We start from the raw sequence: 24,912 nt of genomic DNA, 5'->3' as shown, positions 1-24,912 counted from the left end.
AGAATGAGCAAAATGACCAGAAGTCTTCACCAGGTCCCCAACAAACCAAAGAGGGTGGGGGTCAGGCTTCCCAGAAGAAGAAGACTCAAGAAGGCCAGTCAAAAAGGTGGTGCCAGTACTGCAAAAGTAAATCTCACTGGTTTAGTGAGTGCACCAAAAGAGGAGGACAAACTCCTGCCACTACAGCTCCTAAAGCAACTGCACCCCCTAGTACAGTCAGTAGTGGTAGTGTCACTCCCAAGGCATTAGTTGGGTTAACCTTGGGTACTGAGGGGTCTGACAACTTAGTTGGCACACTCACTCAGGCTGTCCTTGTCTGTACAGGGGATATGGATATGTCCCCTGAAACAAGTCCCAATACTTTGGGCAAATACAGGCAGACACCTTTGATTAATGGCAAAATGGCTCAGGCCTATAGGGACACTTGTGCCAGTGTCACCATGGTGACACCTAACTTTGTGGACCCTGGACAGATCATGCCAGGTACTGATTTCCTGGTGACCAATGCCAGCAATGTCACTACTAGTCATAGTGTGGCAATTGTGGCTTTCTCCTGGGGTGGAGTGAAGGGACAAAAGAAAGTTGTAGTCAGTTCAGACCTCCCAGTTGATTGTTTGTTGGGCAATGATTTGGAGTCATCACAATGGTCAGAAGTGGAGCAGAGGACTCACATGGAGATGTTAGGCTTGCCAGCACATGTGCTTGCTGTGACTAGGTCACAGGCCAGAAGATGCCCCACTGAACAGGTGCTGGATCCTGAAATTATGGACCAGACACCTCCCAAGAAGAAGAGCAGTAAGGGTAAGGCTTTGCCTTCCCCCTTGCCCCAGGTTGAGGATCAAGTCTCTGAGGAGGCTGATCTAGAAGAGCTGAGGGAAACTGAGCCTAAAGAGCTTGAACTTGATCAAGTTGAGTTTCTGGGCTCAGGGGGACCCTCCAGAGCAGACCTGGGGAAGGAACAGTTGAGCTGCCCTTCCCTTGAACCCCTCAGACAGCAGGCTGCTGCTGAGGCTGCAGGGAATGCCACAGGTGCCCACAGGGTATACTGGGAAGATGGACTCCTGTACTCTGAGTCAAGAGACCCCAAGCCTGGTGCAACCAGGAGGCTGGTCATCCCCTTGTCTCTGAGAGGTTTCCTTCTCACCTTGGCCCATGAGATTCCCCTTGCAGGTCATTTAGGTCAGACAAAGACTTGGGACAGGCTTGTCTCACACTTTCACTGGCCCCACATGAATGAGAATACCAAGGAGTTTTGTCGCTCATGTGTCACTTGCCAAGCCAGTGGTAAGTCAGGTGGCACAACAAAGGCCCCCCTCATACCACTACCTGTGGTGGGGGTTCCCTTTGAAAGAGTGGGGATTGACATTGTTGGTCCAATGGAACCCCAGACAGCATCAGGACACAAGTTTATACTGGTGGTGGTGGACCATGCCACCAGGTATCCTGAGGCTATTCCCCTTAGGACCACTACAGCCCCTGTAGTGGCAAGAGCCCTAGTTGGAGTGTTCTCCAGAGTGGGTTTCCCTAAGGAGGTCGTTTCTGACAGAGGTACAAACTTCATGTCAGGATATCTGACTGCCATGTGGAAAGAGTGTGGTGTGAACTACAAGTTCACCACACCCTATCATCCACAATGCAATGGGCTTGTTGAGAGATTCAACAGGACCCTGAAAGGGATGATTCATGGACTACCTGAAACTCTTAGGAGAAGATGGGATGTCCTGATCCCCTGCCTCTTGTTTGCTTACAGAGAGGTCCCACAGAAGGGGGTTGGCTACAGCCCTTTTGAGCTTCTGTATGGGCATCCTGTAAGAGGACCCCTGTGTTTGGTGAAGGAAGGATGGGAGAGACCTCTCAAAAAGCCTGCAACCAACATAGTGGACTATGTACTTGGTCTCCGCTCCAGGATGGCTGAGTATATGGAGAAGGCATCTAAAAACCTTGAGGCCAGCCAGGAACTTCAAAAAGCTTGGCATGACCAAAAGGCTGTACTGACTGTGTACCAGCCAGGACAGAAGGTGTGGGTGCTGGAGCCAGTGGCCCCAGCAGCTCTGAAAGACAAATGGTCTGGGCCCCACACCATCATTGAGCAAAAGGGAGAGGTTACCTACTTGGTGGACCTTGGAACTCCCAGGAGCCCTCTCAGAGTGCTCCATGTTAACAGGCTCAAGGCATATGTTGACAGGAAGGACATGAGCTTGCTCATGGCCACAGATGAGGGACAGGAGGAAGAGAGTGACCCTCTCCCAGACCTGCTCACTCAGAATCCTGATGATGGATCAGTTGATGGTGTTGTCTTTTGTGGCAGCCTCACTGAACATCAGCAACAGGATTGCAGGCAAGTCTTGCAATCCTTCAGACATATGTTCTCTCTGACACCCAGCCAAACTGATTGGTGTACCCATGATGTTGACACTGGAGACAGTCTGCCTGTCAAGAGTAAAATCTACAGACAGCCTGATCATGTTAGAGACTGCATCAAAACTGAAGTGCAGAAAATGTTGGAGCTGGGAGTCATTGAGCCCTCAGATAGCCCTTGGGCTAGCCCAGTAGTTCTAGTGCCAAAGCCTCACACCCAGGGTGGTAAGAGAGAGATGAGGTTTTGCGTAGACTACAGAGGCCTCAATGCAGTCACTAAGACTGATGCCCACCCAATACCAAGAGCAGATGAGCTTATAGATAGATTGGCTTCTGCCAACTTCTTAAGCACATTTGATTTGACAGCTGGGTATTGGCAAATCAGGTTAGCTGAGGAAGCCAAACCTAAGACAGCATTTTCTACCCCTGGAGGGCATTATCAATTTGTGGTAATGCCCTTTGGACTGAAAAATGCACCTGCCACCTTCCAAAGGTTGGTGAATCAAGTCCTCACTGGGCTGGATGACTTCTGTGCAGCTTATCTTGACGATATTGCTGTCTTTAGCTCCACCTGGGAGGATCACCTGGTCCACCTGAGGAAAGTGTTAGAGGCCCTGCAAAAGGCAGGCCTCACTATCAAGGCCACAAAGTGCCAGATAGGGCAGTCACAGGTTGTATACCTGGGCCACCTTGTAGGTGGAGGCCAGGTTCAGCCACTGGAGAGTAAGATACAGGCCATCAAGGACTGGACTCCTCCAATCACCCAGACTCAGGTTCGAGCTTTCTTGGGCCTGACTGGGTACTATAGGAAGTTTGTCAGAAATTATGGGTCCATAGTGACCCCCCTTAATGACCTGACAAGCAAGAAGATGCCAAAGAAAGTTCAGTGGACAGCAAGCTGTCAGAAAGCATTCAATGACCTAAAGCAGGCCATGTGCACAGCACCTATCCTCAAGAGTCCAGATTACTCCAAGCCATTCATTGTCCAAACAGATGCTTCTGAGTTGGGTGTGGGAGCTGTTCTGTCTCAACTGAATTTTGATGGTAATGATCAGCCTATTGCTTTCATTAGTAGGAGGTTGACACCCAGAGAGAAAATTGGTCAGCTATTGAGAGGGAGGCCTTTGCTGTGGTCTGGGCCCTGAAGAAGCTGAGGGCCTACTTGTTTGGCACTCACTTCACCATTCAGACAGACCATAAGCCCCTCTTGTGGCTAAATCAGATGAAGGGTGAAAACCCCAAACTGCTTAGGTGGTCCATTTCCCTACAGGGGATGGATTTTACAGTGGAGCATAGACCTGGGACTGATCACAGCAATGCTGATGGGCTCTCCAGGTATTTCCACTTAGAGCAAGAAGACTCACCTGGTCAAGGTTAGTTTATTGTCCCAAAGTTTGGGGGGGGGGTCATGTAGGAGAGTAGGGTCTGCAATCCTATGATCACCCAGATTTTTGCTTTTTGCTGCACTGGTTTACGACTTTCCCTGGCTGTGGGCCTGCTAATCAGACCCACAGCCTAGCTGTTCTCTCTATCCAAATTGTACTTAGGTACTGAATTGGCACTGGGCCCTCTCCAAGTCCCTGTACCCAGGGCTGAGGTGCACCCAGAAGTCTCCCAGGGGCTGAAGCATGTATTGTGCCACCCCTGGATTGACTAACTAAAACTGACACAACTGGCTGCACGACAGCTGGGGCAAGGTGGTGTACTCACCCTTTGCTTTAGATATAGTATACCTATATCTAACCCTAAAATGGACACACAGATCTCCTATCAGTCACTCCTATGGCAGGCCTTAACAATCCTGAAGGCAGAGTGCTTGGAATCGTGTGAGATGGTGCTCTGGCATGAGCTGAGCCTGTCTGCGGCTTTCGGGATCCATCCCTTAGCCGTTTCCATGATATCGCATACCATATACTCTTAAGTGCATTATAATCCTCGCGGTTATGTGCCAACTCTGGTATCGCTTTATCAAAACATGTCGAGTAAGGTGTCATACGAATTGGGATACTAACCCCTCGCCAATTCTGGCGACGGGGTTAGCATTCCACCCTTCTAGAGGGACACGACATGTATGTAACCCCTAACCCCGGTTAAAGTCAGACAGAGCCTTAGCATCCACAAAATGGATGCTGCCACCGAGACACAAGTCTGCCCTCCTGCTGCTGGGAGTCCTCCCAGAGCAGGAGATAAGGACAAAGGGTTTCCTGCCAGGGGCGGTGCCAGCACCGTCCCAGACAGGGTTTTGTGTATTGTAGGTAGGCAGGGCTTTAGAGGAAGGTGACTGCACGTGGCACCCCGGTGCTCACTGTGCATAGGCTGGCTGGAACCAGTTCCAGGGTCACTCCAGACCCTGTGCTGGGGAAAAGCCCGCCAAGGAAGTGGGTGTAACCACCCCCCTCCTAGTCCCACCCATAGGGCAGGACTTAGTCGCGTGCCAGCCCCCTTTTACAGGATAAAGGTAGAGACTGGCCCCCTTCCAAATCAGATCATCTTTGAATCCTGAAACTACTTTCTGCGAAAGGAACTCAAGACTTCTTCCTAAGATTTCTCCCTTGTGACTAAGGAGTAGTCACCCTGCATCCGCAGGCACCATCTAAAGAACACTGCGGTCTGCTGCAAGTCCTTCCTCCGGAATCCGACTGCCCAGCTCGACGAGAACCGGCTTCCCTGGCACCTCTGACCTCTACCCACCTCTACAGCCCAGCTGAGAACCGTGGGTGCGACGAGACCTCAAGGGACCGGCCATCTGCAAGACTGCACGACTTCTTTCCAGCAAGCCCGCCGAGTGAATTCCTGGTGAGTGCTTTGGGGTCCGAGAAGCCCCCACCCTGAGCAGCTCCAGCACCGAAGAGCAGCCCCCCAGCATCTCCACGATCTGCGTGGGGCCCTTCTGCTTTTTACTGCTCACCGCGTTGTTTGGCTACTAGCCCGCTGGCTTGTGGCCTTCCTGACGATGCCCGATGACATTTCTGCTGCTAGTCTGGTTGCTCCAGACTGGCCCTTGCTTCCCTCCATCAGAGAAGTACCCTGGACCCTCCTGGTCCACTCAAGACGCCATTTTAGGTCCACCGCGTGGGCCTTGCATTTGCCAAGACTTGTTGCCCAATCCTGGGTCCAGCGACGTCGACAGCAAGAACCTTCGTGGGACAGCTCGCACCTCCATCCTGGTCGCCGACAACGCCTCCTGGTCCGAGAGACTGCAGAGCCCAGCAGCGCCCACTCACCTGACTGCGGTGACTTCGCCCGGTGCCATCCTGGTGCCCACTTAATCACTGGCTAGTGATTCAAGAACTTGGTCCCCTCTGCTTTCAGGTTTTCTTCTTCCTTGATCCAGGCTTGGATCCATCGAACTTTTCGTCACTGGTCGCCTGCCAGCAACTTCTTCCTTCCAGGCTCCTGGTCCGGCAACGAGATCCCCGACGTCTTTTCAGACCTATGCAGCTGCAGCCCCTGGGCTAGGTAACTTCGGCACTTCGGTGTCCCAGCATAGCCTCACTATCCTAGGGTCAGGATCCACTGTCGTTTTCTTCCTACCAGGTCGGGTTCGCCCGTGAACACTAACTTTGCCTTTACTAGCCTCCATAGACTTTGTCCCGCATCCCGCGTGAGAGTGCACACTCTGCACCCGAGTCCCCTGGGCCTCCTAGTAGTAATCTAACGATTCCCTAGTCCAGTCCTAGCGATTCCAAAGCCTATTAGAACTGTTACTTACCTGCTAGTAATTCGCATTCCACTTTTAAAGTATATGGTTTTTCGTGCCCCTCGGGCATTTGTGTAGAACGTGCTAACTTAAGTATTTTCGTAAGAGTTTTGTTGTGTGCCTAGCACCCTGTCCTCATAAAGAGTACAGGGTTGTTGTGATTCTAATAAATACACTGTTTATTTTCATAACACTTGTGTGGTGTCCTTTCACTGGGTGTTCAAGGGGTAATGTGATGGTAAAACAGCTGGCTTAACACGCCCTCTAGCCTTAGACTGCTCGTATCCATGCTACTAGGATAGCTGGTCTATAAGGTTGACTTACAACCAATCATCAATAAGGGTTGTTTGGACTGATATATAGTGATCCCTGGCTCTAGTTCCTCTCTTCCTAGGATATCAAGCTTACTAGAGGGAAGGAAGAAGATGAGAGAATTAAGACTAGTAGTTGAGACTATGGCTGCCTTTTGGCCTGGTCTTCAAAAACATATGGAGTCAAGTTTGAGATAATCTCGACAGACTGATTCCAATTATTCGCATGATGATGTGGTACCTGCTGATCAGAAGGGAAGATAATTTTTAAGGGTTATTGCGAGACATCCTAATGCATATCAGACAAAATATTGGTTTTCCAGGCGCTGAGACTCTTGGTACTTCTGAAGAAGCTCTGCTTCACCAATATCAAACACCACCGATGTTGGGAGTTCCTATCCATCCTTTTGTACTGGGTGTAATCAGGGGCAACAGAAAGTTCCCAATAGAATTAACTTGCGAAAATTTATGTCCCATGTGTATCCACTGGAAAAATGGAATCAGAGTTTCTGGACTGTGTTAGAATTGACTCCTTTGTGGCTACCTTAGTGGGAGGAACATCAATGTGAGAAGAAGTCTCAGCAGATATCAATATTGATTGAGCACACAAAAATGTTTTTATTCAAGCTTCCGACTGGCTTTTATGGTTTTAGTTTAGGATGTTGTACCTCCCAATCTCTTATCTTAGATTTGCAGAAGCTCCTTAAAGAGGACAAAGAGGTAAACAGAATGATCAAACTTACTAGCAGGAAAGAAACACCAAACAGAATTTTTGGGGATGTTTCTTTTAATATAGTAAGAGTTTCATCAGGAGGCTTTTGGGCACCTGTTGTGGCCATTGCAACTTACTCTTAAAAGATTGGATCACTGACACACCTGCAAAATCAACAGACTTACAGATATCCTTTTAGGAAAGACAGCTTTTTGGTCCAAAACCTGAAGACAGATGCACCATTTGCTTAAAGAAAAGAAACACTTTCCCTCTTTTAAGCGTCATCATCCAAGTCTTCTGATTCTTTGAATAAAAGCTCATCTTTTCATAATCTTTCCAGAAAACTACGCTTTGGAAAAAAGTCCCTTGTAAATACTCTTGGAATCAGGATCAGAGTCCTCCCTGGTAGAATCCATGTTTCTGACTATGTTAGGCTTAAGACAAACAGTAGCCCCAAGTTTCATATGGGAACAACAATTCAACACTTCCTGCAGGAAACGCAGAAGGTTAGCTTAGATACCCAGGAAGATGGTCTGGTCAGGCTACAAGATTGAGTTTACCTCTCTTCCACCAGATTCAGGGACCATAACCACTACTTGGGTGAAAAATGTCTTCTAAAAGGAGGCAATGCAGAAAGATCTTTCTGCTCCTGTGGAAAAGCAAGATTTGATTCCAGATTCCAAACTATCTGGAGGATTTCGGATTGTTATACGTCTTAAGAGAATCAGCAACTGGGTCACAAACATTCTGTTCAAAATGGTGAAAGGTTCTTTCGTGTGCTCTCAGGATGTCACTTCTTGGCAATAATCAACTTGATGGATGACAATTTGCATATTCCCATTGCTCAATCGCATTGAATTGTCCTTAAGTCCAGCATTCAGGATCAGCATTACCAGTTTGTTGTCGTCGCTCAGCTCAGTTTGAAGAGTTTTCACCAAAATGATGCCTGTTGTATTAATGTTCCTGCATATAAAGGGTCTTCCAAGTTTCCATTACCTCAACAACTGGCTGATTCATACTCCTCCAATATCCCTAGCACTGCAGGAGATAGAAATGGTAAGGAACAGTCTGACCCATTATGGATTCATCCTTGACCTTCTGACGTGCCAGATATCCCCACCTCAAGATTTGATCTCCATGTGTGTCTGGGTTCAGAACAGACTTAATTAAGGTAGTTATGGTATTCATTTTAGACCAAACGTCACATTTGCAAGCCGTGTTATCATCACATGTGGAATATTAAGCCACTGGGAACTATGGTTCATGGGACATTGGAGATAAAGTTAGCTCTGCATTGGTGATCGGATCCAGCATGTCTTTCCAACACCTTCCACTGCTTCCAAGTGGTCCCCTCATTCTCACAAGAGATGCCAAGACTATGCGTTGGGGCGCTGTTCTAGGGACTCGAATATTTCAAGCTCAATGGTCTTTCTTGGAGAGTTGTAGATCATCAAACTGCAGGGAACTGTCTGCTGTTCATGCAATTGCATGTTCAAGATAACAATGTACTGGTAAAATTGGATAATACAGTGACAGTGGTATGCATAATTCACCTGGGTGGATCAACCCAGATCCTTGAATGCAGTAATGGTCCAGTTGGGAGGTTGATCAGGGAGTCACCTTCTTACCCTGCCGGCTCTCACATCAAGCATCATAACAATCGTCAGGTGGACGAATTGAGCAAGGAGTTTCCACCCTCCCATTACCTTCCTCTGTCTCTAGTAATTTCCAGCTGTGCGAGAGGTTTGACACCTCATATCCGGATGTTTCTGCCTCCAAGAGCAATGCTGAACTACACTTTTTTGCTCCCTTTATCCAGAAAAGAAAGCTCGATGGTGGATGACCATTCAGGGAAATTGCCTTAGGTTTCTGAACAGGGTTCAAGATCGAGGAAGCACAAATCATTATGATGATTCTATGTTGTCAATGGAGAACATGGTTTCCACTCCTAACATCTGTGGCACTTCGTCCTCCATGGCTTTTCCCCCCACTTCCTGTCTCTTTTCCTTCTCGCTCTCCTCAGCCTGTCAGAGTTGCGACTGAGAGAAAATGCATGCAGCGCAGAGCACTCCATGTAGCACAGACAATTCGAATTTCCAAGAGAATGTCTACTTTGAAGGCAAATAATAATATTAATAAATTGTTTTGCAAATTCTTCTACATTAGAAGGCTCACTCCCTTTTCTTCTGCAATTCATTTTAGATACTGTCACCATAATCTTTCTTTTTCTAGACCTAAAACTTACTGAATAGCTATTAAAGCTTTTCATTAACCCCGGGGAGACATTTAGGAAGGAGAGTTGTTTGTAGGCAAACTATTTTAATATTCCCCCCCCCCCCCCGATTCTAATACACCCAGTTTCTCGCCCTTGAGACCCACCCGCGGTACCAAGATATCTTTTACATCATTCTTTCATACATTTGTGGTCTGTAGAGTTAAAATATTGACTTTCACATGTTTATTTCTTGTAGCTAATACATCAACTCGATGGGCTAAAGAATTGTCTGCATTATGGTGATGCCGTCCTTGTTGGGCACTGTGTGCCAATGGTTTTGTTTTAAGAACTGACCCAGCTTTTCTGCCTAAAATCTTTTCTACTTTTCGTAAGTCTCAAGAATTAGCATTACCAGCCTTCTTTCCTTCTGCAGCCTCAGAGTAGGAAACATTTCTTCACAAGGTAGATGCAAAAAGCACTCTGTTAAAATTTCTTGACAGGACCAGCCCCTTTGGTAATCAGACCAATTGCTCACCCCTTTTGGGTTGCCAGGCAAGGTAGGAAAGCATCCTTCCTGACCATGCGTGGATGGATAAAATCTACAATTTTGTTGGCATGTTCAATACAAGACATTCTAAGGTCATTCAGAAAGAGATAAGATGGCTGCCTGCTGGGCAGACATTCAAAGTGTTTCCTTTAATGAGCTATTTAGAGCTGGGACTTGGGCGTCTCACCATACATTAATTAATCATTACCATTTCCAATGTTTATTGTCTGATACGGAGAGTTTTGGTACAGGAGTACAGAACTCTGTTAAACTATGGAAACATTTTTGGTTTATTATAAAGCTGTGAGATTTATGAGCATTGGCTGGATATTGATCTCTGCTGTGTGTGATCACACTGGACCCCAACTCTAGCTCGATAATTCCAAGGGTTATCCACACCTTGGGTAAGGGGTGACCGCTAATCCCTGCTGTTTTTGGAGTGCTGAACATGCAAAGAGAGTTTAGCTGAATCTTTTCAGTGCAGCAGTATCTAATGTACTCAACAAAGGCCTCCAAAAAAGTTTTCATAGATGCAAATACTTGGTAAGTTCTTTCATGCAGCTCATATTGCAAACTGAATCTCATGTGGGCACTAGAGACCAATGAAGGGCCTAATTAGGCAGGGGCGCATCGGTGGTGCTCAAGGTGGCCAGAAATAGCAATAACCAGAGGGATCGATACTAAGCATGTCAAAGCTTTTCTGGAAAAACGTATTGCGAGAGAAGGTATACCCAATGCCATTCTCACAGACAATGGTGTACAATTAGTCTCAAAGGAGATGGAAGATTTCTTATCTGCGCAGGGCATTAAACATAAGAGGTCTTCATTATATCACCCAGAGACCAGTGGTCTAGTTGAGCGCTTTAATTGTGTGCTCCAGGAAACAATTGAAAGGTCCAAATCAGCAAATATGAATTGGCGTACTGAAGTGTTAAAAAAAATAAAAGTTTATAGGTTGTCTCCCCATGCTGTCACTAAAAGAACTCCTTTTGAGTTGTTTACAGGAAGGTGTGCTAATAATAATCCTGTAACGCCTACTTGGGTGAATGACTTACAAACTAATAAACTCATTGAAAATGAAAAGAGTGATTGGAAGTTGGCGGAGTCAAAAAGAATTGATGCTAGAAAGAAACATCATGATATGAAGTCATGTGTAAAGAAAATGATTGTGAAAGTGGGTGGATGGGTATTAATTAAGAATCCTTGCAAGAGTAAGACTTCTGAAGCATTTTCAAACCAATTCGACTCATTAAGGTTTTTAACAATGCCATTAAAACTGCTGACCACCGCATTTGGAATTTGAACAGAGTTGCTGAGGTTAGAAAAGATTTTGTCTGCAGATCTAAAGAATCCTCTGGTGAACTGGGTCATGCTTCTAATGTTCCACATAAAGTACGGAAGTGTTCTTAAAAATTCTCTGAAGAGCCGAATCTTAAATCTGATGTTCCACGTGACATACGAAAATCTGCAAGAATTTCATCTCCGCCAAGCTACTTAAAAGACTTTGTTAAGTAGTGGTTCACATATTTTGTATTTCCTTTCTTTGTTCTTTTGAGTTTCTATTATTTCTTTATTAGCTTTGTTAAGTTGTAAAGGAGGGAGATGTGTGGCATCCCTGGTTTCTATGTGTGGCATCCCTGGATTCTATGTGTAGCCAGGTGATATATAATGTTATCTTGTGAATGTCCTTTGACTGTGCTCTGCAGTTGGAGCCTTGATGTTATGCTGTTGACAGGACATTCATGGATGGGATACTTTCCCTAGAATAAACTTACTTTTATTATCTGCAATGAGTATCTGGATTCTTACAGTACCCATTACAAGTTGGGCGGTCGGACCTCCATTCAGTGGTGCCCCACTGCGTGGCAGCAGTAAAGGAAAGGAAAAATAAAATGATAATAACAATGGTATTATCATTTTATTTGTTCCTTCCCGCTGCAGGAGCATGGGGGGTGGGGAGGGGCTGCTCTGATCACAGAGCAGGGCATTGGAGGAGTGGTGGGCACACTGAAGTGCGCATGACGCTTTGGCTGGCCGTATCGGTCTGACTAAACAGTCATGCTCACTTAGCATGTTCTCCACCCAGACTGCATTGCAGCCTGGGTGGAGAGCATGCCAAAGCCCTCTGTCCCTGTCTGAGCGCTGAATTAAGGCACTCAGACCAATCACAACGCTGCACTGCAGAGTTGTGATTGGCTTAGCAGGGTCAATCACAATGTTCCGTTCCAGCATTGTAGTTGGCTCCGGGGAGCCTGGCTGCTTCTTGGTTGGCAGACTGAGGAGAGATAACACAGCAGACGAGCGGCGAGGAGGTAAGTCTATTTGAATTTTTTGTACATCTCTTTACCCCCTCGCCCCCGCCCGGCCACCCCAGATTCATGCAGGCCGCTACTGCCACCATTTCACTGCCGCAGCCGCCAGGTAAACGCTGTTCCTTGACAGTGGGGCGGTAGTCAGGGCCTCAGTAATATGCTAGTGTTGGAAATGGGATCCCTGGCTGGCCAGGGCTTGCGCCAAAGTCAGTCAGAGACCACCACTCCCAAGTCAGGGCAAGGGAGTTACACGCCAAGATAACCCCTGCTCACCCTCTAGGTAACGTGGCGCGAGCAGCAAGGCTAAACTCGGAGGCGATGTGAGTTAAGTATTTGCGCACGCACCCCAGCAACAACACCCAAAGGCCCACCACAAAGGAAACTCCACTCAAGGTTATATAAAAATAGCCTTTGTATTACACCAAAACACATTAGATAAAACACACACTTTACAATGTGCCAGAGGCACGGGCAGAATTTACAGGGGATATTTACAAGACAGGGCCACCTGGACCACTGTCAGGAATCAGAAGTAACACTGTCAGAAATAGCACTTAGAATGTAAAACATAGAATGTAAAAGCACTTTTAGCACACAACCAGTAACTACTGGTAACCAGGATCTCACTAGCACCACCTGCACTAGGGAGAAAACAACCACCTCAGTATCACAATACAAGTAGGGGTATAGACCTGGGGACAAAACACATGATGCAATGCATACATTCAGAGGTGTAAGGAAGGAAAACACATGATGAATAATCTACCCATTCAGAGGTGTAAGAGAAACACATGACGCATCAACACACGTTCAGCGGTGTAAGGAACAAGGCACATGATGCATCCACAACACATTCAGAGGTGCAGAACACAGGGTGCGCAAAACATACTACACATTGTACATTTCCTAACACCCAAAAGCAATAGGACATAGATCATAACAGCATCTAAACCTCAGTTAGCGCATAAATCACCTTTAGCGCAGAAATCACAAAGTCCAGGTTGCGCCACTTGCGCCAGAACCTAAACGTAGCAGCTGCCCACTACTTGCTGGGCAGCTGAGGGACAGAACAGGGCCTAAATGCTGCAGCTGGCACTAAGTGCTGCCGGGCTGGGAAAAGGCCAGGGATGAAGGAGTGCGCCTCACTCCTAAAGTCCAGAGTACCTGTCCCTAAAAGCAAAATACCTAAATGGTGTAGCTGCCCACTACTTGCTGGGCAGCTGGAATCAGAACTCGCCAGGGGCTCTCACTAGCCCCTCTGGAACACTGCGCCACACTGAGCCATCTGGCTCTCGGAATAACTGGGCACCTGAGCCTCTCTGGACTCTCTAAGAACAAAGTTGCAGCCTCACTGGGCTGTCGGGGTCCCTCACGGGGGACCCGGGAACACTGGGGCGCCTTGAGCCTCTCTCAGGGCTCTACCACAAATAGAAAGGCACTCAAGAGCCTCGGGGCTCTAAAACAAATGACTGCCCCTTCGTTGGAGCCCCCCTCCTTGGGACTCGAAAACAACTGGTGCCCAGGGGAGCCTCTCGGGCTTGTGACACTAGGGTGGGGGTAGGCGGAGTCCCTCTCGGGGGACTCGGCATCACTTGAGGCCCCATGGGCCTCTCAGCACAAGTGACTCGGGCAATGTGCCCCGGCGCCCCTCCTCGCCTGTAATACACTCACCGGGTCTTGGCGGTGCTCGGCGGTGCTCGGCGGTGGGGCTCTCCTTGGGACACGGAGCCTCACCGCCGCTTCTCTCCTTGCTTTCCGGGGCGGCCCCGGGGCTCTCCCTCACTCCTGGGAGCCCCGGGGTCCAGGGATTCGGCCGGCTTTCTCCTTCCTTTTTCCCGGTGCAGCGAGCGGCCAATCGGGGCGCGGCGGCAGGCGGGACTTCCTCCGGCAAACCGGAAGTCCCGCCCCGCGTCAGGCACCGTAGTGCCTGACTTCCTGTTTTGCGGTGCTCGGGCCGCGGCGATGAATCTCGGGGGCATTTCAGAGGGGTGGCACCCTCGAGCAGCATTTAAAACATAGAAGCGAGGTGGGCACTCGCTAAATAATTAAATAACCGGGGTGGCACCCGTAATTAAGATGAGAGTGCACACGAAGCACTCTGGCAGACAACGGGCAGGAGCGCTTCCTTCAGAGGGAAAACAACAGCGCTCTGCCGAGGACTAGAAATAAAGCGCTCACGGCGCTAGCAGCTGATTGCAGCGCTCTCAAGCGCTAGGGCAGAGGATCACAGCACTCCCAAGCGCTAGAGGGCAGCCACAGCCCTGGGGCAAGGACAAAAGGACAGCAGAAGGTCCTGGGCATCAAGAGGAGCATGCAGGGCCCAGGGGCCAGCGCACAGGACAGGAGACAGCCCCCATGGTGGTCCCTCCTGGGCCCTACCAGCAGCAGCCCCCTCCTATCAGGATCCTGGAAGAGAACAACTTCTGTGGGGACACAGCCCCATTTTTATACAGTACATTCCTTTGTCTGAAGGTGCAGGGTGGGGGCGGAACCAGTCGCAGCTGGTTCTTGAGTACTCTGTTTACCTCAACCACCCTCTCTATTCACTGGCAGGGCTTGGGTCATTAGACGCACCACAGGGGGGCGGAGCCAGCATTGTCAGGGGAAAACCCAGCCTCATTCAGGACACAGGTACACTCCTCCCCAGCCATCAGCATGCTAATCTCCCACTCACCACCGGGCAGACCCATCCAGACTTCCTGGAGCCTGGCATGCCAGCCAGCTCCAGCCAATCACACGCCAGCACCCTCACAGCACACACATAGCCATATCTAGAAGTGGCCCTTCCCCACTAGACACATACAAGCTGCACATACCATCGCGCAGCATTCACTCCCACGAGTTCACACATACCAAACTCGAGCCTGCACTCCCCACGCATCAGGAACTACCAGGGACATATACATTCCCCATGCATTCCTATGGGAGGGCAGGCCTATCTCACACACGCACTCAGGGAGCGCACGCACTTTACACTGCGCCACAGTGTCAAAGTGCGCAAAGACCAGAAGTCACTAGACTTCAAGGCAAAAAGTTCAGGGGTGAACCTGCCACAAGGCCCAAGTCCAACACAACCCCCTTCCAGCCAAAACGCAGGGTAGGCCAATCACCACTGTGATGGACTTCCCTGCTTGGGGCGATAGAACACGGACGCGGGCCCGCACTGCAGGGACACCCTCCGGTTCTACGCCACGTTGACCCATAAGCCAAGCACATCCTTAAAAAAAAACAGGCCCAACTAGGCTACCACACTGGTACTCCTTAGCTGACCACGGCTAGGACCAGGCCCTAGGCCACCCAGATACCACTGGTCCATGCCCATCCACAGAGTGGGGGGTAGTAACCCCTGGCCTCCACTAGCCATTCTCCACTCCCTTTCTCAGTGTAGTTCCAAACTACCACTGATCCTTCAACCTAGGGTCCGCACCCTCAGGCTGACCAGAGGTCACGGGCAAGAATGCCCCACCCTACCTCTACTTCTGAAGCACCCTCCAGAACACAACTCTCCCACCAGTTTAGGACCTTACTTCCTCAGCAGCAGTGACCACGGTCAGACCACCACAAGAACGGTGTAGCGAGGCGTTGCACGTTGCGGTGCCCTCCAGTTGCGGTGCAGCCTATGGCTCGTTGACAGCGTCGAGACGGCGTCGGTGAGCGCAAAGGCGGCGTTGCCCGAGGGGGACGTTGCTCAGTGCGGTGCCTACAGGACACCAGGGTGGTCATGACGGAGTCACAGCTCCCTTAACTGGTTTACCACCTGGGATTCAAATTCACTGGATGCACAGGGGTCAGACTCCCTCTGACCCCCTTCCAGATTTCTGCACCCTCCCACTGTAGAACAGGGTCCCTCCACTTAAGGTAGGCCCCACCTGCTCTCAGGGTAGTACCACAACACTCAGCCAAGAACCCTAAAGATCCCTGCTAGGCCTGTACCACCCCTTCTGGTAAACACAGGGTCTCTTCACTCAAGATGAGCCCCACCTGTGTTCACAGGGGTACCCCTAGAAGACAAACCGGCCAGGACACTGGCTACAGTCGCCCTGCCGTCCAGGACAGGCAACACCTGACCCTGGCTCCCCAACCTAGGGACGCTACCCTTTGGTTAGATGCCTGGCACACCAGGACTTCTACAAGTTGAAAACAAAAATCTAAGACTTTCTCTCCTCCTTCAGCAGCAAGGCAACCACTGCAGGTCAATCCCCATACAGCTTACCCGGTTCCTTCTCTTCAGGCAGGAGTTCCTTCTTGTAACTTCAGGACACTACATACAGTTGCCCTTACGTCCAGATCCGGAAACACCGGCTACTGGCTCCCCAACCGAGGGACGTACCCCTTTGGTCAGATGCCTGGCGCACCAGGACTTCCTTGAGGGTGACACAACTAATATGTCGTGTACAAGTCTGCCTGACACTCAGGACAGAAGTGGCATCACCATGGTCACTCCCTGGCGACACAACCCTTCTGGTTGGCCCTGACCCACTGGCTCTTCCACTGGGGAACCTATCCCCCTCGCACCCCTCCATCTGGACTTCTGCACCCTCCCAACTGGAGCGGTACTGCCAGACACCAGAACTACTGGAACCCTGGTTACAGAGGTTCCACGTTCTCCAGACACTCTGGAAGATCCTCCTCAAATGACCTATTGGTACAGCCTAGGCCCCCGACCGGATGTTCCCTTCAAGAACAATCCAGGCCCTGAGACTGGGTTTCGGGCACCTGGAGACATGCAGTCCCACCCACTCCTTCTCCTCTTGAGACAGGACGTGAGCCCCTACACCGAGACCTAGCTGGGCTACACTGAACCTCTTCCACCACGCTGGGCTGGAAGACACCTCAGACACTCCTTTTGGAATCACTCCATCCCCTATGCCTCTCTCCTCCCAGAACATTACCAACTTCAAAATTCTGTCTCTAAACAGACCACAGAAATCAAAAAGCAGGCTCCACTGTCTGCAGACGTTCTTGGGAAAAGTTCAACACACAGGACTTAGGTATCTGAGCAAAACAAGACTACACAAGCATTCAGCAAGCTCCCCATCCTGAGAACTCACAAACACGTCCAGTGCCACACACCATTGATCCACACACACCCCTCCCTAGACTGGTAAGGCAGTTTCTACCACCCCTGACTTCTCAACCTGACCACACTTGACACAGGTACCATTACTCCAGGACAGGGACGGGGGACACATGCACTAGACACACTTATGCTGCCACCACTGGATCCCACCCTTCTGGTGAATCCAGAAAATACACTGCACTTAGGGGGATGATCTACCCTCCCGAGCTAGGGACACCTAACTCAAAGTGCACAAGAAACACATTTCCACAGAGATGACATTTTCAGCAAACTTAAAACAATAATCCCCAAAATGTGGTTATCTAAAATGCAGAGTTTTGTAGTATGGCCAGTTGCCACTGCGGTACAACGCAAACACAAATCCTTATCCTCACCGCTGCGTCCAGTGTTGGAAATGGGATCCCTGGCTGGCCAGGGCTTGCGCCAAAGTCAGTCAGAGACCACCACTCCCAAGTCAGGGCAAGGGAGTTACACGCCAAGATAACCCCTGCTCACCCTCTAGGTAACGTGGCGCGAGCAGCAAGGCTAAACTCGGAGGCGATGTGAGTTAAGTATTTGCGCACGCACCCCAGCAAAAACACCCAAAGGCCCACCACAAAGGAAACTCCACACAAGGTTATATACAAATAGCCTTTGTATTACACCAAAACACATTAGATAAAACACACACTTTACAATGTGCCAGAGGCACGGGCAGAATTTACAGGGGATATTTACAAGACAGGGCCACCTGGACCACTGTCAGGAATCAGAAGTAACACTGTCAGAAATAGCACTTAGAATGTAAAACATAGAATGTAAAAGCACTTTTAGCACACAACCAGAAACTACTGGTAACCAGGATCTCACTAGCACCACCTGCACTAGGGAGAAAACAACCACCTCAGTATCACAATACAAGTAGGGGTATAGACCTGGGGACAAAACACATGATGCAATGCATACATTCAGAGGTGTAAGGAAGGAAAACACATGATGAATAATCTACCCATTCAGAGGTGTAAGAGAAACACATGACGCATCAACACACGTTCAGCGGTGTAAGGAACAAGGCACATGATGCATCCACAACACATTCAGAGGTGCAGAACACAGGGTGCGCAAAACATACTACACATTGTACATTTCCTAACACCCAAAAGCAATAGGACATAGATCATAACAGCATCTAAACCTCAGTTAGCGCATAAATCACCTTTAGCGCAGAAATCACAAAGTCCAGGTTGCGCCACTTGCGCCAGAACCTAAACGTAGCAGCTGCCCACTACTTGCTGGGCAGCTGAGGGACAGAAAAGGGCCTAAATGCTGCAGCTGGCACTAAGTGCTGCGCAGCTGGGAAAAGGCCAGGGATGAAGGAGTGCGCCTCACTCCTAAAGTCCAGAGTACCTGTCCCTAAAAGCAAAATACTTAAATGGTGCAGCTGCCCACTACTTGCTGGGCAGCTGGAATCAGAACTCGCCAGGGGCTCTCACTAGCCCCTCCGGAACACTGCGCCACACTGAGCCATCTGGCTCTCGGAATAACTGGGCACCTGAGTCTCTCTGGACTCTCTAAGAACAAAGTTGCAGCCTCACTGGGCTGTCGGGGTCCCTCACGGGGGACCCGGGAACACTGGGGCTCCTTGAGCCTCTCTCAGGGCTCTACCACAAATAGAAAGGCACTCAAGAGCCTCGGGGCTCTAAAACAAATGACTGCCCCTTCGTTGGAGCCCCCCTCCTGGGGACTCGAAAACAACTGGTGCCCAGGGGAGCCTCTCGGGCTCGTGACACTAGGGTGGGGGTAGGCGGAGTCCCTCTCGGGGGACTCGGCATCACTTGAGGCCCCATGGGCCTCTCAGCACAAGTGACTCGGGCAATGTGCCCCGGCGCCCCTCCTCGCCTGTAATACACTCACCGGGTCTTGGCGGAGCTCGGCGGTGGGGCTCTCCTTGGGACACGGAGCCTCACCTGCCGCTTCTCTCCTTGCTTTCCGGGGCGGCCCCGGGGCTCTCCCTCACTCCTGGGAGCCCCGGGGTCCAGGGATTCGGCCGGCTTTCTCCTTCCTTTTTCCCGGTGCAGCGAGCGGCCAATCGGGGCGCGGCGGCAGGCGGGACTTCCTCCGGCAAACCGGAAGTCCCGCCCCGCGTCAGGCACCGTAGTGCCTGACTTCCTGTTTTGCGGTGCTCGGGCCGCGGCGATGAATCTCGGGGGCATTTCAGAGGGGTGGCACCCTCGAGCAGCATTTAAAACATAGAAGCGAGGTGGGCACTCGCTAAATAATTAAATAACCGGGGTGGCACCCGTAATTAAGATGAGAGTGCACACGAAGCACTCTGGCAGACAACGGGCAGGAGCGCTTCCTTCAGAGGGAAAACAACAGCGCTCTGCCCAGGACTAGAAATAAAGCGCTCACGGCGCTAGCAGCTGATTGCAGCGCTCTCAAGCGCTAGGGCAGAGGATCACAGCACTCCCAAGCGCTAGAGGGCAGCCACAGCCCTGGGGCAAGGACAAAAGCACAGCAGAAGGTCCTGGGCATCAAGAGGAGCATGCAGGGCCCAGGGGCCAGTGCACAGGACAGGAGACAGCCCCCATGGCGGTCCCTCCTGGGCCCTACCAGCAGCAGCCCCCTCCTATCAGGATCCTGGAAGAGAACAACTTCTGTGGGGACACAGCCCCATTTTTATACTGTACATTCCTTTGTCTGAAGGTGCAGGGTGGGGGCGGAACCAGTCGCAGCTGGTTCTTGAGTACTCTGTTTACCTCAACCACCCTCTCTATTCACTGGCAGGGCTTGGGTCATTAGACGCACCACAGGGGGGCGGAGCCAGCATTGTCAGGGGAAAACCCAGCCTCATTCAGGACACAGGTACACTCCTCCCCAGCCATCAGCATGCTAATCTCCCACTCACCACCGGGCAGACCCATCCAGACTTCCTGGAGCCTGGCATGCCAGCCAGCTCCAGCCAATCACACGCCAGCACCCCCACAGCACACACATAGCCATATCTAGAAGTGGCCCTTCCCCACTAGACACATACAAGCTGCACATACCATCGCGCAGCATTCACTCCCACGAGTTCACACATACCAAACTCGAGCCTGCACTCCCCACGCATCAGGAACTACCAGGGACACATACATTCCCCATGTATTCCTATGGGAGGGCAGGCCTATCTCACACACGCACTCAGGGAGCGCACGCACTTTACACTGCGCCACAGTGTCAAAGTGCGCAAAGACCAGAAATCACTAGACTTCAAGGCAAAAAGTTCAGGGGTGAACCTGCCACAAGGCCCAAGTCCAACAGCTAGTAATGCTGCTGCGACACCACCATGCATATTACCAGTTTCAGGACTGCCAGCAGTGTCATGGAGGTCTTTCCTCCCGCACCGGCAAACTCATAATCGGGCCCTAAGTCATTGACTTGACTTAGTGGTGGTGAAAGTTGCTAGATTGGAAGACCTGGGTCTGAAGTCTCCCACAGCACTGCACGCTTCCCACAGTCGTTAGAAGTGAGCATAAAAGATGTTCCAGTGGGAAAGAAGACAGCGCAGACATTCAGCCATTCACTTCTTGGCCTCTCTGTAAATGCTGTAAACACAAGCTTCCATTATCAATGTGTGATCTACAAGATCCTCAGCCCCAGCTTGGCATGATGCCACCTTGCGCAGATGTCTGCAGCATATGTCAAAGTGCCATCTCATTGGCTAGGGCGTGCATCTGGTTGCACACCATATGTTCATTCCACTTCTGTTATGTTATGTTATAAAGCCTTTTATTGCGCGCTCTATTACTCAGGAGTATCCTGGCGCTTCTGAGTGTTTATCTATTAAACAAATGCATTCAGGATTATTTATTATTTGCTATCTTTAATTTAAATGATTGAGGTGAGGTACCAGGTTACATTAGTTTGTAAAATGAAAGGTCAACCAGGAAACTTGACAACAGGGCCCTTGGTTGCCCCAGCTTCCTCTGCTGGTAAATGATCCTCTGAATTTCATACATTTCTATGACTCAGAGCATCTGAAGCCTGACTGGACTGTTCCCACAGTCCTCCCAGGAGGGCAGATCACCTTTAACATCCCAAGTTAGATAATAACTAGAAGGCCTCTGTGTGCTTCATGTCTTAGCACTTGACTAGCCAGGGGAGTGGGGTGGGGGGAGGCTCAAATGTCGCCCCACATCAAAGGCCGCATGCAAGGAGTAGACTGTGAAATGAAATGTGAACAGATAAGGGAAAAGGCAAGGAGGGAGCTGCGACAAACACCTCTCAGGCAGGCCTCCAGTCAGCCATTAGAGCTGACCCCACTGTATCAGTAGCTGGCTAGAGTCTAAAAGTAGAAGTGCTCGGTTATTGCAGATACCACCAGGCAAAAAAACCAGGATTTAATTTTGCGGTAGAGAGGCACAGTGCAACCAAATGAGAGGTAGGAAGGGACAGATATATATATCTATATATATATATATATATGTAATATGTACTTCGCCAATCCTCGAGCCTCTATGTGACGGCGGGCTGAAGCGGGGGAGCGACCCCCCTGAAGTCGACAAAAAATGCTCCTTGTTTCCAAACAAAAGCAGCTTCAGCTTGTACGTTTATGATCTGTTTTACTTTTACCAAGTTCGCTTTGTGTGGTTCTGACAGTGGTCCATGTGGACCTGTCATGTGTATATAATCCCTTGTGAATATTGCCGGTGCCAGTTGGCACAGTGTATGTTATGTGTTTACTATTCTAATGTGTTACGAGAATACAAAGGCTATTTTTTTATATAACCTTGTGTGGAGTGCCGGCGGAGAGGGGTAGGTCGTACTACTGAGACACGGGATACCAGAACCTAACTACAGAGGTCGTTTACCCGATGTACTACCCGCCGGGTACTGTTGTTGCACACATACTTGACCAATAGCATATACAGCGCAACACAGGTACACCATTTTTGATCACTTTACAGTCTGAAATGAATATTTGATACTTAGGTAGATCATTTAATGTAGACAGATTAACTTCTTACTTAGGTCCTGATGAATCGCTAGTCATTGCACACCTGCGAGAAACATGTCGACCAATTTCTGCACATACTAGTCGAGTCTCGAAGAAGGAAACATAGCAATCCATTGAGTACAGGCTAGTCTTTTCTTTTAATTGAAGCAGGGGACCCCCAGAATAAACTTGATCCTGGTACTCCTAGCCTAATTTTAAACTCACCATTACATCTACACCAACCTGGCCCCACACCCGCACTTCACCCAAACGGCTGTTGGATAGAAGATCTCCGCCAAAGAGCCCCTCTTTGGGGTGTTGCCCGTTGGGTATTGCGCCGCCGACCCAACGAGGAGCATTACCAATGATGAAGCATGACACCTGAAAGGGTGTGTGAGGACATTACATCCAACAAAATGGATGCCCAACTGTAGGACTCCATCGAGACCAAACCACATCCAAACACTGATGTGACCCGTACACTCATTACCTTTAGGAACAGCCCAGTACTTCTTTGTAACATATTTTTTTATATACCCTTGTGTGGAGTTCCTTTTGTAGTGTGCCTGGGATGTTGTTGCTTTGTGCATGCGCAAATGTCTTACACATTGCATCCGGGATGAGCCTGACTGCTCGTGCCAAGCTACCAAGGGGGGTGAGCAGGAGTTATCTTTGGTGTGTAACTCCCAAGCCCTGACTAGAGTGGTGGTCTCTGCCTGGCTTTGGAGCAAGCCTTAGCCAACCAGAGATCTAATTTCTAACAATCACTCATGACATGGTCAGTGACATTACTCTTGACATCACTGATGACATCTCAAATGACATCACTGATGACATCATCCAGTGAATGTGTGTCTTTCTGAAAATGCAATATTTTTTATATATGTAAAGCTCAAGGTCGATGGAAGAATACATGGGTAAATAAGTGTCTAAATGGATGATTTTTTTAAAATAAAATTGATGATATAACTGACTGATTAAGTGTATCTTAGTGAATACATGGGTTAGTGAGTAATGTTTAAATATGTCAATATCTGTATCAGTCTGTCACTTTGTGTATAAATGTTAAATGTCGTATACTTGTAAAGCGCACAGCTGCCCCAGCAAAGGGGCGTCCCGGCGCTGTATACCGCTGGGGAACCCGTCCTGGCTTTCCCTGTGGGATGGTCCCTACTGGGAATCCCCATGGTGGAGCCAGGCATCCCTGGCGTTGATGGGGCCGTTGTGGAGATTAGACAAGCTAATGCCCAGAGTTGCCGAGTGGGACCCCAGGTTAGAGTAGGCACCGAGGCGAGAATTGTCGAGTCCGCTGACCCTGGTCCAGGACCCTGCCGCGTTGGGAATTGAACCCTGGTCCTGGGCCGACTTTTGCTCCCGGGTCTGCTGCCTCTAACCAGTGAGCCACACCACTCCATAAGTGGCTGCATGGGTTAGTGAGTAGCTACATGAGTGTCTATATGGGTTATTAGTTGGTTTTTTGAGTATCAGTATGAGTGTCTGAGTGTCTGTATGGTTCAGTGGGGGGGTATTACTTAGCGCATAGATGCATGAATGAGCGACTCACTGTTTGTATGTGTTGAAGACAGCATGTGTGCAGGACTGTATGGGTGGATGAGTGTGTTTATGGGTGTGTTAGTGAGTGAATGACTGTCTCAATAGTGTCTTTATGAGTGACTACATATATTTTAAACTAGTATATGTGAGTATTGGTGTATATAAGTGAGTATATGTAAGAGTGAGAGATTGGAGGAGTTCCTGTATAAATAAGTATGTGTTTCTATAAGTGATTGTTTAAGAGAGTAAGTATGTTTACATTTCTGTAGAAGTAAGTGTAATGGTGTGTGTATAACTGTATATGCAAGTAAATGAATGTTTGATTCTTTATTAGCATGAGTGACTATGTGTGTGAGTAACTATGAATGAGTGGTGGTGTGTAACAGGATGTATAGGTATATGAGTACATATGATGAGTGAGTATATGTATGAGTGACTATATAGGACTGTTGGTGAATGAGTGGATGTGTATGTAGATCTTAGAATTACTGAATAGGTTTTTGTAACTGGTATGGTATGTCCATTTTTTTGAAAATTGTAGTTTCTATTTTTGAATGTGTGTATCAAAGTTTATATTAGGGTGAGAGGAGGTCTGCCACTCTATCACAAGGATGATGTCATCAGTGATGTCATTTGAGTTTTCATCAGTGATGTCATGAGTGATGTCACTGACCATGTCATGAGTGATGTAATATGTGACGTCATCAGCAGTGCATTGCGGGCGCGCGAGTTATAGTTAGCTGAACTAACTTTAACGGTGGAATTTCAATGGTTTTGTACAAGTGAAATGTCCAGCTAACTATAACACCTCTGAAACTTTAATGTAACTGAAACCTATGGTTTTTTAAGTGAATTTCAAAGCTTTTTTAAATGCTAGTTTCTAGCTATGCCTACAGGGGTAGGACACATGAAGAAAAGAAGAAAAAACACACAGAAAGAAGAAAAAGAAATGCAGAAAGAAGCAACGGAAGTCCTCAAGGACGAAGAAAAGTGCAGGAAGAAGGAAGACGTGTAGCAAGAACAAACAGAGGAGCAGCAAGGGGCCTTCGTTGCAAAATCATCCTGTACCCTCAACTTTTTCAGATGGGTACTGGAGGTAACTGACTCTGACTAACCAGTCCTAGAGCCAGTGCTATGCTAAAAGACATTTTGAATACAGTTTA

This window comes from Lissotriton helveticus, chromosome 7 (genome assembly GCF_964261635.1).
Source record: "Lissotriton helveticus chromosome 7, aLisHel1.1, whole genome shotgun sequence".
Lineage (NCBI taxonomy): Eukaryota > Metazoa > Chordata > Amphibia > Caudata > Salamandridae > Lissotriton > Lissotriton helveticus.
This window is presented reverse-complemented; position numbering follows the sequence as displayed.